General features: G+C 43.2%; 1 pseudogene across 1 annotated transcript; it reads left to right on the top strand.

The window, feature by feature from the left end:
* The first annotated feature begins 5,156 nt into the window (after nt 1–5,156).
* On the top strand, nt 5,157–14,911 carry LOC147883587 (ABC transporter G family member 39-like; annotated as a pseudogene). Its single transcript, XR_015543807.1, has 22 exons — nt 5,157–5,240; nt 5,602–5,761; nt 5,953–6,029; nt 6,113–6,166; nt 6,309–6,379; nt 6,490–6,823; nt 7,064–7,401; nt 7,489–7,794; nt 7,906–8,066; nt 8,177–8,280; nt 8,417–8,579; nt 8,724–8,861; nt 9,016–9,119; nt 9,223–9,457; nt 12,258–12,355; nt 12,475–12,765; nt 12,926–13,012; nt 13,085–13,218; nt 13,335–13,562; nt 13,653–13,824; nt 13,998–14,252; nt 14,352–14,911. The product of XR_015543807.1 is annotated as an ABC transporter G family member 39-like (transcript).
* The last annotated feature ends 338 nt before the right edge of the window (nt 14,912–15,249 follow it).

Here is a 15,249-nt window from a genome sequence, read left to right as displayed (position 1 = left end):
AGCTACCACCATAGGTGGGGCTTGGTTGTTTGAGTTTTGTACATGAGGCGGAACTCTCCCCCTATAATTGGGATTATACCAGCATCTTTCTTTCTCATGATTGTCCTTCCCACAAAATGCACAAGTAACTTTGGGTGGAGGTGGGGGTGTTTTTAAAGTTTCCAATTGCTCCTTGATCATTTGCTCTAACTTAGAGAGCTTGCTTATTTCCTTCTTTTCTTTTGATTTTTATTTGTTCTTGCTCTATATTTTCTTTTTTTTGGAGGTCTCTTCCTCTTCACTCTCTTCATTTGATGTGTCATCTTCTGTTGCATCACTTTCCTTGTCTTCTGCATTAGTATCTGTTTCTGTTTCAAAATTTGTGTCAGAGTCAGAATGTCTTTTCTTCTTTTGTTTTTCGGACCTTGACTTTGTGCCAAGTCTTTGTTCTACTCTTTGTGCAGCATCAACCATGTTGTTAAAATCATTTACTCCTCCAAGCTGAGATCTCTGCCAGCTACTCCTATCTTGTAATTCCTTGTTTAGTCCTTTACAAAAAATAATATCCCAACTGCTCATGAATGGGTTGTTGATTGTTTGTTCTCCTGTTCAATTTCGACTAACAGATGCTTTTGCTTTATATTTCAAATCTTCTTGAGCATGTCTTTAGGAGTTTTTTCTTTACAAAAATGGCTTAAAAACGTAGTTTTCAATTCATCATAAGATTGAAAATGAGCTACACCATATAGCATAAGCCAAATCATTGCATTACCATTAAACGTTGCTGTAAATTGCTCTTTTTTTGTGAGGTCTGGGAGTTGTCCAAATTCGCTTGTAGCCCATCTTGTTTCAAACTGTCCAACATGACTATCTGGATCTTGTCCTTTCTCGTCGGTGAATTTAGCTGACTTCACCAAGGGATTCTACATTCTTGGTTGTTGTTGTTGTCTTTGAGGTGGAGCTTGTTGTCTTCTTTTTGGAGGTGGAGGTAGTGGATTAAATTTGAGTTTCCTTTGAGCTCGTACAAATAAATGTGCTGCGAAATTTGTTGCAATACTCATCTTGATTAATTCTTCAGCAGGTGATTGCACCATCAATTAGAGTAAGTTCGATTTGTACTTCACTTATTTCTGTGCCATGCACAGAATTGTAGGAACAACTTGTTCCACTCAGTGTGTAATCTGGATCATGGAAAATGTCATCTTGATCATCTGTTTATGTGCTCGCTTCCAGTATAGCACGATTTCTTGTGAAATAGGCATAGCCAATTCGGTGAGGTGACGTTTGCTCTTTAGAATTATCCAACATGGACCAAGGTACTCGCCATGTAAGAGAAAAATAGAGCACTGTAGTCACTGGCTACTGTTGAGTTGCCTCTCTAATGCATTTTCACAAGGAGTTCGCTTGCATTTTCTCTTGCTGCCTTCAGTAGTTGATTATTCTTGTTGCACAGTAGGATGCCTGTCCGCTTGTTCCACACTTGTATTGTCGGACATGAGTTGGACTAGAATTCGCTTCTTGTTGATTGCAGACTCCAAGCTATAGCTTTGTAGGCACCTCACTCGTCGTAGTATATTCACTTGTCTAGAATGTTGTGGCGGCTATCTAGCTGATTTTTGTTGGATGAAGTCAATTACAGAAGTCTCGAAGAAATTTCGACCATGGTGAAAGTGATTTATGAATAGTGTAAAGGCAAGTAAGCGTGACATACAACTGAGAATGCATAAGATCGATTTGTAGTCGTGCATCCAACCACTGATCTGCATCAAGTATGGACTGTACACGACAGCCATAAGTGCATGATGAAACACTAAGTCTCCCTAGGTTGTGCTATCGATGAACTGGGGGAAGATCATTGCACTGATGCATAAGTATCCTCATGCTAAGGAATGGTCTACTGATTGAAAGAGGTGGTGATAACTGGATCCAATGGTGGTGCAATGCAGCATGACTGAGCCGATGCTAAACTATCCTCAAGATGATATAGCTGAAGGGAACTGTTGTCCAAGGAGATGATGTGCTCCGTATCAGAGGTGAAAGCATCAATGATGGATGCTAGAATGGAATCACCTAAAGAGCTGAATGTGATGTAGTATATATCTTTGCATGTGGCAGAAGATGTGAGTGTCTTGTATTGAGGACTTACCTACTAAATAACTACATAATCATAATCCAACTTCTACTAAGCATATGCATCTGTGGCAAAGGACAAAGTCAGATTCATGCATGAAGATGATGGCTATGCATCATGAGAATGAGACTGTGTTGATATGAGTGGGACTTACTGAGGGTTGAGGGATTACTGTCAAAGATTCCTCGTGTTGAGGGCTTACTATCAAATATTCCTTGTACTGAGGGCTTACTGCTAAATGCGCCTCATGGTGGGAATGTGCATGATAAAAAACTGCGAGCCAATCTATGCTAGCATTTGAAGCATCTGTATCCGATCGCCCAACACCAATGAGGCTCGAGTCTGCATCATACATAGGTACATACTTTGTGGCAATGAATGGTCCAAGAAGGTTCTCTTTCCACTCACGGATCTCATTCGGAGTCATGACTGGTGTTTTATCAACTGCGTGATGTGAAGAACTCTATGATGAAGGCGGTCTGGTGCTCTGTACAAGAGGCTTACTTGTGTACTAGCGATAATGTCTACCCATGACAACACTGTGTGAGAGCCGCCACTGTGGGGCTTATGCTAAACGATCGAAACCAAGTCATGGTGGAAGAACAACTGTGTATGCCAAGGATCAAGCCTATAATTGGAATATGATGACAACTGTGAGGTTGTACAAGGTTGATGTATGTTTGCAGGAACCGATGCCAAAAATAGTCAACAAATGTGACTATAAATGGGTGGCATGTGTGTGCAAGAAGAATGCAACAATCCTGAATCTGAGGAGAACTCTACCACTTGTCACACTGAGGTGCTGAAGTGCCAAATGCCAAGAGAATTGAACTAGTGTCAGTGTGTGAATGTGTACATTGATGATAGAACCGCATGGACTGATGCCGGTGGGAACTAATCGGGTAATGTGGCAATGGCTGAATTGGCTTGGTGGAGTTGGATCTCCTCTATGGCAGTGCTAATCTACAGCTAGACCACGAGTCGAATCGCAAAATGCATCAAATGAATTTTATCTTAATTCATTTTAAGTGTTGGGTATGTTGTAGTGGATCAGGAGGTGGTTTTGATGAAGAGGATTCAATGATGCTGACCTGTGGAAATCTCAGATGTGAAATCTGACGTGACAATGCGTAGAGCGCGAGCTGGCGAGCAATTTTTCTTTTTGGAGCGTTGCAAAATTCCCTCTAGATCATAAGATATGGCCCCCAGAAGGATTTGATCACAAGAGAGGGCAAAATGATTTGATCAAAAGATACGGCCCTCTAGAAAAGAGAGGGAAAAATGATGAGGTGGCCCAGTATTGATGTGGAAAGATAGGTCACATGTAGTGTGCATGTGTGGAAAGCTGTGCCTAGAGAGAGCAATGTGCCTAGGTGGCACTACGAGCCATATGATCTTATAAAAAGGTGCAAGTGAGGCACTGTGCGCTTAGAAGGCACATGAAGACTAATCTTCTGATCTATATTGCTAAAGGTAACTATGTCCAAGGAGATGATGTGCTCCATATTAGAGGTGAAAGCATCAGTCTAAGGAGATGATGTGCTCCATATCAGAGGTGAAAGCATCAATGTGATGGATGCTGGAATGGAATCACCTGAAGAGCTAAATGTGATGTAGCATATATCTATGCATGCGGTAGAAGATGTGAGTGCCTTGTACTGAGGACTTACCTGCTGACTAACTGCATGATCATAACTGAACTCTTGCTGAGTATTTGCATCCATGGCAAAGGACGGAGTAATCCATGCATGAAGATGATGGCTGTGCATCATGAGAATCAGACTGTGTTGATATGAGTGGGATTGCCTCGTGCTGAGGGCTTACTATCAAATATGCCACATGCTAAGGGCTTATTGCCGAATGTGCCTCATGGTGAGGGCTTACTGAGGAGTGTGCATGATCAAAAATTGTGGGCTAGTCCATGCTTGCATCTGAAGCATCTATGTTTGATCGCTCAAGACCAATGATAGCTGAATTGAGAGAGAGGGAGAGAGAGAGAGAGGATTGCACATGATATAGCTACCTGGAGGTATGGTGCAATTTACAACATCCTCAACAACAATCACATACTAAAATGGCTACACCCAAGCAAATGTTGACCCAAAGCTTAGATTTGATAGAATGGTTCTAGACCTCTACTCTTATCTCTCCTTCTAAGATTAAGGTATGTAGGAGTTTATGAACTACTAGTGGCTCATCCTCATGTTGGCCTTATTCATGTACCTCTATGGAAGGTGGGTCAAAGTAATCATGAATTGAATCTTGCATGACTGCATCATGTGTGTCTTCTTCATTCAATGCTTACTCCTCTTCATCACATTCATGCTGCAGAGATCACATGATTGCATCATCTGTGTCTTATTCATTCAATGCACACCCTTCATTGTGTCCATTGAAGGATATTGCCTCCTTTTGGCAGCACGATCCTCCAGGCTTAGAATGTACCTATCATTCACTAATTAGTTACGATCCATGGGGATGATTTTGCATAGCATGCTCACACATAGCACTTGGAACTATGTCCTCGGTCTATAATGAGAGAGATAGGTGAAAAAGAAGATAAGTTAATGGAACCAAGAATTATTGAAGAGAAAATCTCGAGAGTTCATTTAGAATGATATAGGTACAGCACGTGGTTCAAAGGGAGAGATTTTTAAATTAAAAAAGGTAATGTAAACTTACAAAAATGTATTTTCATTGGCTAATTTTATAATTGTATTTGGAAAAAGAGTCTTTTTATCCATGCAAAATTTACAGGTTTTTTAAGTAGCCCTTGAACACACCCCATATCTAGAATTTCTTAAGAGTGAACCCCCCGGGAGACAAAGAAGCAAGGGGATCTCTCTTGAAAAAGACTGGGCTTTGGATCGCACACCCCATGTCAGCATAATCTGCAGAGAAGACTTCAACGAATAATTTGGCGGGCTATCCTAAAATTCTCAAAGCTGAAGAACTGTGATCTAAACTTGGTGGAGAGAATTAACCATAACCTCATAAAATGCTTTTTAGTCGACCGTATTTACCCTGAAAATCTTAGCTTTGCAGAATGGCATTGCTCCTCGGACCTCTAGCGTCTGGTAAAACAACTTTTCTGGGAGCTCTTGCAGCAAAGCTTGATCCTGAACTACGGGTTAGTACAGATACACTTCCTTGATTTTCCTTACAGATTGTAATTCTATAGAAGCCTCGATTAGAAAGCTTATCTTGATTGACTGTATAATTTTTAATAGAGCAAAACCATGGCTTGCCATGGACAAAAGCTATGAGAATGGCAAAGGATTTGCAGTCCCAAAAGTCATGACTTGCTTAAAACAGAGACTATCATCAGGAACTAACGCCTTTCCCCAGATGAGAGAGAGATCATTAAGGGAGAGGGGAGGGGTAGAGAGGCCATGTGAGACACAAAGAAGGCATGACGATCGACATTCGGATATTGTAAATTGATTTCAATCTAATGGCGTACATTAATAAAATTAAATCCAAATGACTAGGTTTCAGGGCAGTTGACCTACAATGGACATGATTTTTCTGAGTTTATCCCTCAAAGGACGTCTGCTTACGTAAGTCAAGAGGACAGACAAATTGGTGAAATGACTGTTCGAGAAACTCTTAACTTTTGTGGTCGATGCCAGGGAGTGGGACCAAGATATGGTTAGTATTAACTTCCTGAGTGTATCTGAGTTACTACCACAGACTGACTGCACGATAATTCCTTTGTCATCAGAATTTAAGAGTTTTCAAATCAGAAGACAAGTGTTTTTTTCTGTAACGTATACCAGTGGGAAGATCTAAATTCAAGTTTCCAACCTCAGTAAGTGGATTCTATTATGTTTTTATGACAGATATGCTAGTGGAGCTTTCAAGAAGAGAGAAGGAAGCTGGAATAAAACCAGATCCTGATATTGACGTCTTTATGAAGGTATAATCTTCCTGAATTTGATGCTCATGGTTTCCGGGCATGCGAGCTTTAATGTCATGACAATTGCGATCCCTAATTTTCAGGCCGTTGCCATGGAAGGGCAGGACACTAGTATTGTCACAGAGTACGTAATGAAGGTATGGTTAGTACGCTGTATTATTTGAAAGACGTTTAGAATCATGAACAAGGTTTATTATGCCAGACGCTGCATGGATCCCCTCGGAGATTTTATCTTTATCATGATCGTTACTGAGAGTATGTCTTTCCTCCGTATCACAGATTCTGGGCCCAGATACATGTGCAGACACTGTGGTAGGAAATGCAATGCTGCGAGGCATTTCTGACAACTGGTAAGTGATTGATTTTAAGAATAGGAATTTAGCGTGAGTGGAAAATTCAAGATTAGATTGCCCGAGGGGTTCGGGTCTTACAGAACTTAAAAGGTTCCAAAAAAAATAAGGCTACTGAATCACTTTCCCACGTTTGCTTCAGGTGAGATGTTAGTTGGTCCTGCTAAGGCTTTGTTTATGGATGAAATATCAACTGGCTTGGACAGTTCAACAACCTATCAAATTGTGAAATGCTTACGCCAGTCTGTCCATTTGCTGGATGCCACAATGGTTGTTTCGCTTCTGCAGCCTGCTCCAGAAACATTTGAGCTATTTGATGATATTATTTTACTCTCTGAAGGCCATATTATCTGCCAAAGACATAGAGATTTGGTTCTAGATTTTTTCGAGGCCATGGGTTTCAAGTGTCCTAAGAGAAAGAGCGCGGTAGATTTCTTGCAGGAGGTACTTCCTTCGTCCTCTTCCCACCAGCCTCCCTCCCTCCCTCCGACACCTAAAAAACCCCTGCCCTGCATTCTGCCCCCAATTTCATCATTCTGGTTTTTGGGGACTTTACATGCCCAGACTTGCCAGCATAGAAAATGCATAACTGCCATAGGGTATGGTACAGAATGATTCTGAAGTTCAACTTAGTAATTTTGACATTTAATCTGTATGCCAAATGATGTCTTCGTTGTTGGGCAGGTCACTTCAAGGAAGGATCAAGGACAATACTGGGAAAATAAGAATGAGCCGTACAGGTTCATCTCTGCAGAAGAGTTCGCTGAATCTTTTGCCTCCTTCCATGTGGGTCAGCGAATCCAAGAAGAGCTTTCTGTGCCCTTTGACAAATCGCAAAGTCATCCTGCATCTCTTTCAACTCAGAAATGTGCTCTCAGCAACTGGGAGCTGTTGAAGGCTTGCTTTTGGAGGGAATGGCTGCTGATGAAGCGCAACTCCTTCCTTTACATCTTCAAGACTGTTCAGGTTGCCATATCTTCTCATCTCAAAATATTTGGAGACAATTACAATAGATCTTTCTAGTATCTTAAAGAGAGGAAACCAGTTTAAGCTGAACGTGACTCCTTCGGCATGTGCTTGTTGTTTTATCATCTTGCAGATATCCATAGTATCATAATTACATGCACGGTGTTTTTTCGCACAACACTTCATCCAGACAACATCACAGATGCAGGATTGTATTTGGCAGCCCTGTTCTATGGCCTGGTCAATGTAATGTTCAATGGGATGGCTGAGATTTCCATGGCTGTTGGTCGGCTTCCTGTGTTCTACAAACAAAGAGATCAATTGTTCTACCCTGCCTGGGCTGCTTCCATACCCACTTTTGTCACTAGGATACCTTTATCCATATTGGAATCAGGGATTTGGATCTGTCTGACTTACTTTACGATTGGATTTGCACCTGAAGCTGGCAGGTTTGCAACCACTTCCACACAAACTTCTGAATATGGTGCTTACATGCTTTGTGTTGATTTCTGCATACATGAGTTGGTACTTATGATTGACGCACCTTTGGTTTTTCCCAGGTTTTTCCGACAGTTTTTGCTCTTGTTTCTGGTCTCTCAAATGGCCTATGGACTCTTCCGCTTCATCGGTAGTGCTGGAAGAACCATGCTTATAGCACACACATTTGGTTCTTTTGCACTTATGGCCATGTTTGTTTTGGGAGGATTTATTATAACCAGAGGTATCAATGTCTCGCTTCAGTGGGATTTGATGGGGATTGCCATTTTCTCTTTACATCGAGATGTTGCCACCTTAAAAAAGATTAAAGTTTTTAGAAAATTGTTGAAACAGAGAACATACACACATGGTGGATTTGGAGCTATTGGATTTCACCAATGATGTATGGGCAAAATGCTCTAGCTGTGAATGAATTCTTGGCACATCGCTGGGACTTGGTATGTTCACTATTTCTTGCATTTTTTATTATATACATCTTGATGATATTTTGCAATGGTTAAGAGCTGTCCTTTTAGTGTAGAAGACTGCAATCTTGTCTCTTTCCAAACTGATGACCAGCTTGTCTTCATTCAGCCATATAATAATACAACAGGTGCATCAACCATTGGGAAAGCTGTACTAAAAGAACGTGGTATATTTACCGAGGCTAACTGGTATTGGATCGGGATTGGGGTGCTGGTTGGATTCACAGTGCTCTTCAATTTATTGTACATCCTGGCATTGGCATATTTGAATCGTGAGACTTTACTTTTAAGCACAGAAAGGAACAATTTATCAGACATACTGCGATTTCTTTTGAGTTAACAAATTTAAGCCTCTAGCAATCAAGTGCATCAAGGTCGGCCCAGGAGAGCCTGACTTTCAGTCTCTTATGATGCAGCGATGGACCGACAGCAAGCCATCATTCCAGAGGATGAAGGGACAGGTTTAAAGAAAACAGTTCACGCACGACACCAACCGCAATCTAGATCAAGGAGATGGTCTTTCTCACTAAATGCCAAGGTGGCTACGGGGGAAGGTGCAGACCACTTTTCCTTGTCCATGTCATTGTTCTTTACAAGGTGCTCTTTTAAGAAGATGGTCAAGTGTACTCATTTTTTAACAGTTTGGAAAATGGACAGGCATTGAAGTACAGGGAATGAGTCTGAGCCATTTATCTGCCATTTGTTCAGAACACTCTGATGGTATTGATGAACCAGCCATTAAGACTTCCAAGAAGGGCATGGTTTTGCCTTTCCAGCCATTGGCCATAAACTACTATGTTGACATGCCTGCTGTGAGTTCTCTTTTATGCCTTTATCCTTTATATCTTTCCATGAAATATATTCTTCATTGAGGCTGAAAAATGGCATGATGTGGCTGACCCAGTGCTGTCACAGGCAATGAGGCAGCAGGGAGTACCTGAACAGAGATTGCAGCTATTACAGGGTGTGAGTGGGTCCTTCAGACCAGGTGTTTTGACAGCTTTGGTTGGTGTAAGTGGTGCTGGTAAGACGACACTGATGGATGTGCTAGCGGGACGGAAAACAGGCGGGTACATTGAGGGAAATATAAGCATATCCGGATATCCAAAACAGCAGGAAACTTTTGCTCATATTGCAGGGTACTAGGGACAGCCTACAAGATCCTAGCGAAGACCTTGGCTCTTCGCCTAAAGCCTATGCTGCCAGATATCATCAAAGCTACTCATACAAGATTTGTCCAAGATCGGAGTATCTTGGATAACATCTTCACTTTTTGGGAGGCCACTCACTGGGCGAAGGAGAGTCACCAGGAGATTGCAGTTCTTCTTCTCGATTTTGAGAAGGCTTATGATAGGGTGGACTGGGGTTTCTTGGAGGGCACTATGAGGAGGCTAGGCTTCACTGATAGATGGATTTCTTGGGTCTCCTCACTTTACTCCCACTCTTCTAGCAGGATGGTGGTCTGTGGAGGCAGAGGACCGGCTTTTCAGCTATCCAGATCGGTACGACAGGGATGCCCGCTTGCACCTTACCTTTTTCTTTTCGTAGCGGAGGCTATGGGATTCTTTATGCAGGCTACCAGTCATGGCACTTTGGGCCTCCAATTTGCCTATCCGGCAGGAGCAAGAGCTTCTGGACACTGAGTTTGCTGACGACACGGCACTGACAGTCAGAGGAGATGCTTAAGCCTTATAGTCTCGCTACTTCTGCGGATTTAATTGACAAGTTCTGCCTAGCCTCAGGGGGACTTGTCAATTGGAACAATTCAAAAGGCATCTGGACAAGAGCTCAGCAGGATACCCCAGCATGGGGAAGAGACAGAGGCTTTGTATGGATTCCCAGAGGCACCTCCACGAGATATCTAGGCTTCCAGGTTGGCATTAAGGTGTCCCCGACGCAACGGTTTGCCCCAGTTCTTGAGAGCATCCGGAGTAAGCTAGCCTACTTGAGCACGGCTAGACTTTCTTTGGCGGGAAGAGCGCTGGTACTCAACCAGGTTACTCAACCAGGTTCTACTAGCGACTATGTGGTACGTTGCGTCATGTTGGTGCTTTCATGCTGACTCGATCTGTCAGGTGAGGAGATTGCTCCGGAACTTCCTGTGGAGTGGTGGCGACGGTTCTGAGGACACTAGGGCCAGGGTTTCATGGGATACTATCACTTTACCCTCCTCACAGGGAGGACTTGGGGTTCTTGATCCTGAGATGTAGAATTTTAGTCAAACTTCTTGTTAGAGGTTTGACTCCAGGAGATCAGCCGTGGAAGCAGTTCAGGCCAGTGGGCAAGTAGAGTCAGTTGGATCTTCCTGAAGGACCAGCATTCTCAGCCTTCCTCACCACTTGTGAAAAGGCTCATTCAGATATGGAATCATTTTCGACAACACCTCATCAGAGCAGTTCCCTCCTCCAGAGAGAAAATTGCCTGACAGCCACTCTATCATAACCCCCTGGTTCGGTATCAGGGATCTTCTCCTGGTACAGAACTTAGGACTCCCTTGGCCAAATGGCATGCTCTGGGGGTTGTGACAATCGGGGATTGGTTCAGGGGAGGTGTGGAGATGTCAGAGGAGGAGATCAGAGATAGACACAGGAGGAGATCAGAGATAGACACGGGCCACTTGGACAGCTTGCTGCCACCAGATTACTGATCATGAGAGCTATTCCTCAAGAGTGGAGGGATATGCTTACAGATCCAGCCTATGTTCATCCCATCTCTACTTAGTCAGGTTGTTTTACTGAGGCTGGGCTATGCATTAGAGTTTGTTTAGGACCGGCATCGTTTACTTATTTTGAGACGGACTCCTCTCACAGATTGTATCCCACTCAGCCCCTGGATCGACAGGAGCTCCTTTGGCAGAGAGTCAGGGTCATTGGTTGCCTGGGTAAGGAATGGGCCACAGATCCTTCCAGGTTGACCATTGCAGAGGATCCTAGATGGAGACTTTGGATTTTTCAGGGTTGACCTCTTGTGGAGCTCGATTGGGACCCAGGTGAGTGGGTGTGGCCTGCTCCGGTGGCAGGCGTTCGTCCTCTTTCTTTTTTCCAGTACTCGACGAGGGCAGGTTACAGGCTTCAGCAGAGAGACTCTTATTGCCTACCATCTGCCTCACAGCATTGGCACGCACAGGAACTTACTGCAGAGCTCTTGCTAAGCTACTGGACTCACTTTTGGGGCATTAGTAGAGCCAGGAAAGTCTTCTACTTTCTTTGGCTCACTATACATAGGGGTATACCTGTGGGTACTTGGCTTCAGCAGATGGGTAGACCCTCCTTGTGTAAGCGTTGTCAGCTTGCAGAGGAATCTAGTAAGCATTGTTTATGGAGCTGCCCTAGCTCTAGAGTGGTATGGACAGGTATCTTTAGGTTGTTCTCATATGTTACATCTGAGTCCTTTCTGATGACATGGGGCGTTGCCCTTTGGGAGAGAGGATCTGGAGCCTTTGCTCTCTTTGGGTCAGAGCCAGGAGACCACGGTTTCTTCATGCAGCGTCGCCAGAGACGGGGTCCCACAGATGTCAGCATCATGGAGCCGCAGGATTTACTTTTGGTACCTGTACCAGCTCAGGATTCCATGCCTACTTCACCTGCAGGGTCAGCCTGGGAGGTGATTTCCAGCATTACCCTATGGCGAATATGGTGTTCGCGATGTTCTTTTGTCCTTGGGGGCCATTTATGCACGGAGGCTGACACTCTCGCTTCCATTTGGGCGGAGATTATCTTCACTCTCAGGAGTTAGTGGGAGCGGTGTACAGGTACCTCTTTGGCAGCTCGTGGGAGACTTTTATCCTTCATGAGGACATGAGACTGCTCATTATTTGTTCATTTGACCCCTTTTGGGATGTCGTGGCATTTTAGACCACCACCATGGCTTTTTTGAGGCTAGGGATAGAGTACTTTCTCTCCCACCTGTTGTATGATTTGTTTTGAATGGAATATATCACTTTTACTTTTAAACTGACATCCATTCACCACATGTTACTGTTAAAGAATCTCTTATATATTCTGCATGGCTTCGTCTTCCCAAGGAAGTGGATAAACAGACCCAAATGGTAAGCAAAACAACATGCTAAGGTTTGGAAAGATATAAAGCGAAAATTCAGCCCACTTGGATTTGTACTATTGGGAAGATGAGGAGTTTTTTTTGAGGATGCTCTTGTACGGTTTGCAGATGTTTGTTGAGGAGGTTATGGAGCTTGTAGAGCTCAATCCCATTCAGGATGCTATTGTTGGCCTTCCTGGAGTCAATGGTCTTTCAACTGAACAACGGAAAAGGTTAACTATAGCTGTAGAGCTTGTTGTTAATCCTTACATTATTTTCATGGATGAGCTGACGTCTGGATTGGATGCACGAGCTGCAGCCATTGTTATGCGAACTGTCCGTAATACAGTGGACATGGGGCGTACAGTGGTCTGCACAATTCACCAGCCTAGCATTGATATATTTGAAGCATTTCATGAAGTAAATGGACCCACGTTTCTTTTTAGATTGTGTGTCTTTAGTTCATAGACGCGAATCAAGGTGTTCCATCTCTTCTAGGGTCAGACCTTACAGAATAGTTTTGGATCTCAAACTCTTGTAGGATGGAGGTTAATCTGAAGTGCTTGGATCTTTCCTGCAGTTGCTCCTGATGAAGCGTGGAGGGCAGGTCATTTACTTTGGACCTCTTTCCTGCAGTTGCTCCTGATGAAGCGTGGAGGGCAGGTCAGTCATAATCAGATATCGAGAGAATTAAGTATCTGTCATCTAGGATTTTTCATTGACTATCGTCCCATGACAGGCGATACCTGGTGTTCCCAAAATTAAGGAGGGCTACAATCCGGCTACATGGATGTTGGATGTAAGTTCACCTGGAGCTGAGGATCGCCTTGGTGTTGATTTTGCTGTGCTATACAAAGGCTCATCTCTCTTCCAGTACGTGCCCTCCCTTTTAAATATTTCCAATGATGCTATAAATAAGAAAGAGATTGTGTTAATTAGAAACCAGTAAGCAGGGCCCTCGCTTTGAGATCCATTTGACTCTGTTTCAGGCGCAACAAAGACCTTATCAAGCAGTTGAGTACACCAGCCCAGGGCTCAAAGGACCTTTACTTCCCAACCAAGTATTCTCAGAGCTTTGCAGAGCAATTCAAAGCCTGCCTTTGGAAGCAATACTGGTCATACTGGCGCAACCCACAATACAATGTTGTGCGGATTTTCTTCACGACGATGCTTGCAATTTTGTTTGGAACGGTCTTTTGGGACGTTGGTTCCAAAACGTAAGTGCTAAAGAACCCTTGGAAAATGTCGCAGGGAGCTGTGGAAGCTGAGAAATTTTATTACTAATCTGGCTTCCTTTGTGTATTCAGAACTGGAGCGCAAGATCTAGGCAATATCATGGGTGCGATGTACGCTGGTTCACTGTTTCTTGGAGTAACGAATGCAAACTCAGTTCAGCCAGTCGTAGATGTTGAAAGAACAGTTTTCTATAGAGAAAGGGCAGCTGGGATGTATTCTCCAATGGCTTACGCTTTCGGACAGGCGCAGTATTTTTTTCTACCTGTTGTCAATCAGCCAAATTCTCATCCTTAGGGTTTTGCCGGTATTGCCAAATTCAAAATTTATGTCTTCATGACGTTTGAGGTGGTTCATTCAAATTTAGTTTTGGCTCGTCCTTATCCACCGAACTGAAACTGCTTAAATTTTGCTCGCAGGAGATAGTTGAGATCCCTTATAACTTAATTCAAACTCTCATCTATGGGTTGATAGTGTACTCCATGTTGAGCTTCCAATGGACGGCCGTGAAATTCTTTTGGTTTTTCTTCTTTATGTTCTGTTCTTTCGTGTACTTGACCTTCTACGGCATGATGATCGCTGCAATCACGCCCAACCATTCCTTTGCTGCCATCGTTTCGTCAGCCTTCTACAAACTTTGGAACCTCTTCGCCGGCTTCTTGATCCCGCGAACAGTAAGTTTACCCTTTCAAAGTTGCACTAGAAATACAAATATTGCTGAATTCTGTCAGGGAATTCGTTCTCTAAGTTATGATCTGCTTGCATGAATTCAGCGAATTCCTGTTGGGTGGCGTTGGTATTACTGGGCGAACCCAATCTCATGGACACTCTATGGATTGATCACTTCTCAACTGGGGGATCTCGATGGTGTAATTATAGAAGTTCCTGGAAGAGGAAAGGAGACCGTGACCCAGTACCTCCAAGAATATCTCGGTTTCCGCCACGACTTCTGGGGGGTGGTAGCGGGTGTCCAAGTAATACTCTTCGCGTTTGTGTTCGCATTCTGCATGAGGTATCTGAACTTCCAGAAGCGGTGAGCTACAGAATGGTCGCCATCTGAAGAATTCGTTGTCCTGCATGAAAAAGAGCGCTGGAAGAAGCCAACTCCAGCGTCCAGGACACTCTATATACACTGTCAACTTCCAATTTTGACGAGCATTGCACAGTCCAGATCAATCCACTCTGAAATGCAGTGCTAAGAGAAGCCGCAGTGGGAATCGATGATCCACACTTCGTCGTGAAATGCTGAGAAAAGATGGCGAAATGTGATGCTAAATCAATTCACAGTCGAGATCAAAATCCACAGTTCCTCGTGAAATGTGATGCTAAGAGAAGCTACATGGATTCACAGTCGCGGTTCCTTGATGCTGAAACTGGCTTCCCGAGATTAAAAAACAACAATAGTATTAGCAATGATGACCAGCGATCTTGACCAAAACTCATGAATACATCGATCTAAGAATTTTTTAACACCAATATGCATAGTTATATAATTGTAACATCGTTTAAATCAAGAGACACAAAGTTCAACCAACTTTTGACTCATCAATACATCGATCTATAGGGAATCTATTCTTAAGTTACCCCTCAAGAAATTTGTAACATCAATGCATAGTTTATATTGTAGCATCGTTTAAATCAAGAAACATAATTTTGAGCCAATTTTTGACG

This window comes from Dipteris shenzhenensis, chromosome 28, assembly GCF_047967505.1.
Source record: "Dipteris shenzhenensis isolate YYH24624 ecotype China chromosome 28, Dip_SZ_1.0, whole genome shotgun sequence".
Classification (NCBI taxonomy): domain Eukaryota; kingdom Viridiplantae; phylum Streptophyta; class Polypodiopsida; order Gleicheniales; family Dipteridaceae; genus Dipteris; species Dipteris shenzhenensis.
This window is presented reverse-complemented; position numbering and strand designations above follow the sequence as displayed.